The following is a 2,691-nucleotide window of genomic DNA, read 5'->3' as shown; positions in this document are numbered from 1 at the left end:
CTCTTTCACCTCCATCACCACCATCACCACCATCATCACCCCTTCACCTCCATCACCACCATCATCATCGCCCCTCCACCACCTCCATCACCACCACCACCACCATCATCACCCCTCCACCTCCATCACCACCACCACCACCATCATCACCCCTCCACCTCCATCACCACCACCATCATCACCCCTCCACCACCTCCATCACCACCACCATCATCGCCCCTCCACCTCCATCACCACCACCATCATCACCCCTCCACCTCCATCACCACCATCACCATCATCACCCCTCCACCTCCATCACCACCACCACCATCATCACCCCTCCACCTCCATCACCACCACCATCATCGCCCCTCCACCTCCATCACCACCACCATCATCACCCCTCCACCACCTCCATCACCACCATCACCATCATCACCCCTCCACCTCCATCACCACCACCACCATCACCCCTCCACCTCCATCATCACAGTCACCATTGCCACCATCACTAGTAGCACTGTCTATCACACTTGTGTTACCTGTTTAATGTTTCTCTTATACCATCATGGAGATCATAACATTGGTAAGACTTTTAATAATTATATTTGTTTTATTCCTACACATTACATAAATCTAGGAATTAAAAGGTCATGGAAGAAAGTGACAACTCAGAACTGTGTTTGGGACTGAGTTTGGATTAAACCTGTCACCCTCTTCAATTTGAATGTTTTTGTTTTTTATTTTCATTTTTTTCCTGTGCTATTTTATCCCCTCATTTAAACTTGAAAGAGAACCAGAGCTAAAAAAAAATGACACACTCCATGACCTCCAGGTCCCAGGAAAAGGCAGAATTTACTGAAGCACCAACTTGAATTCCTTTACCACACGCATCACTCAGGTATGTTTTTTTTGGAGTGCACAGGTGTGGCCAGGATTTCCAAAGTCGAAGCTGTTTTTTTTTTTTTCCCTTCCAAACTCTGCCCAGTAACCAGCAGGGGAAGCTAGAAGGATCAGTCTGAAGGAAAGTGGCACAATTACCCCATGAATCAGAATGTTTTGGCAGAATTGTGGCAATTGGCAGGTTTCTCTTCATGAGATCACCCATCTGCTCTGATTCGGGTGTGATGCTCAGGGCCTCTGGGGACAGTGGTCAGAGTGGGCTTTCTTTGGACGCGTTCCCATTGCCCACTGAACTGAGGAGATCAGGGTTCCCTCCTCGCTTTGGCTTACGTGGGAAGGATGGCATCTTGAACCCCTGCCCACAGCTTGTGATTTAACAATCCTTTGTGAGGCCCCTGGGATTTGTGTCTTTAAACACTGTTGCTGGTTGAGGTAATGGTGGGGAGTAGAAGGAATCTGGCCCAAAGCTAAAGCCCTAGAGCTTTACCCCACCCCCAAATATTAACAAAACAAGGATGTTATTAAATTACCAATCCTGGCCCCAATTGAATAGATGCCAAGAATTCCATGCTCCCACCTCACATTATATGTTTTATTTTTCTTCTGGGGATTTGTTTTCTGAATCAGTTTACTTCTTTGTGGTCCAATAATCACCAAATGGAATTCTCCCCATCTTTCATCCTTCATCATTAGGACAAAAATACAGTATCATTTTCTGGCAAGAAGTAAGTATCTCAAAATTAAAGACAATATTTTGTGACCAAAAAAAAAAAATCCCTCAAGAGCACTATTTTTCTGATGAATCAGAACTGGAAGTGATTAAGGGCTCAGCGCCTGAAAACAATATGCCCTCATGCCCATTACTCCATTGTTGTTAGGACATCAAACATCCTCTTTTAAGTAAGTGAAGGGGGGTACTTAACAAATTTTTTAAGTGAGCCATAGATAAGTGCACCATAGATAAGTGCATTGGCATGGTTTGAGGAAATGCATAGAAGAAATTAAAAATATTTATTTTATTGAGCTAATATTCCCTGCTGGAGATTAGAGTAGCAAATGGAGCCCACAGCTGTAAGAAAGATACTATTCATCAATTTAGTTTCTATTTATTTAGTCCCTAACTGTCAACTTGAACTTGAGTAGAAGTTTTAAATTATAACTTACTAAATGCTTGTAAGAGTGTTCCTCAAATACAGAATCTCAGATTGTATTTTCATAACAAAGTACTTAGTCTGATTTTATTTGAATTGAATTTTATTTTAAGGCATTCAGAATTCAAAATTTCTGAGAATCTTTAGGCTGACTACGATTTTGGTATGTTGTAGAGAATTATGATTTTAAGATCGTGTATTTTGATCATGGCAGTTTGGAAAATTCCTGATGCCATTTATAATGTATTTCAGAAGGAAACATTTTTAAAGGCATTGTTTAAAAATCAGGGCTAACTGTTTTCATTGCAGGCTGCTGCCTCTTAGCTGTTGGAATCAGAGCATACTTGTTGCAAGTGGCTATGGTCAGTCTAATCACCAGTATCTTCTTCATGGATGTACTGCTATATACAACTTAATTCTTATTTTAGATTTACAAAGGGAAGGGTATCTGGGATGCATATATAGGTCCCGAGGTGGTCAGGAAGCACATAGCAGCTACAATAGTTAAGTTTCTTTAAACAATTTAAAAATTAGTTATTAATTTTTAAAATTTAAAGTTTTATAATTATTATTTCTAATTGTAATTGCTTTCAAAGTTGTGTTAGTGTCTGCTATACAACAAAGTGAATCGTGTATATATATCTATCCCCTCCCT

This window comes from Bison bison, unplaced genomic scaffold (genome assembly GCF_000754665.1).
Source record: "Bison bison bison isolate TAMUID 2011002044 unplaced genomic scaffold, Bison_UMD1.0 scf7180017864508, whole genome shotgun sequence".
In the NCBI taxonomy this organism is placed as follows: Eukaryota; Metazoa; Chordata; class Mammalia; order Artiodactyla; family Bovidae; genus Bison; species Bison bison.
Note: the sequence above shows the minus strand (reverse complement) of the source record.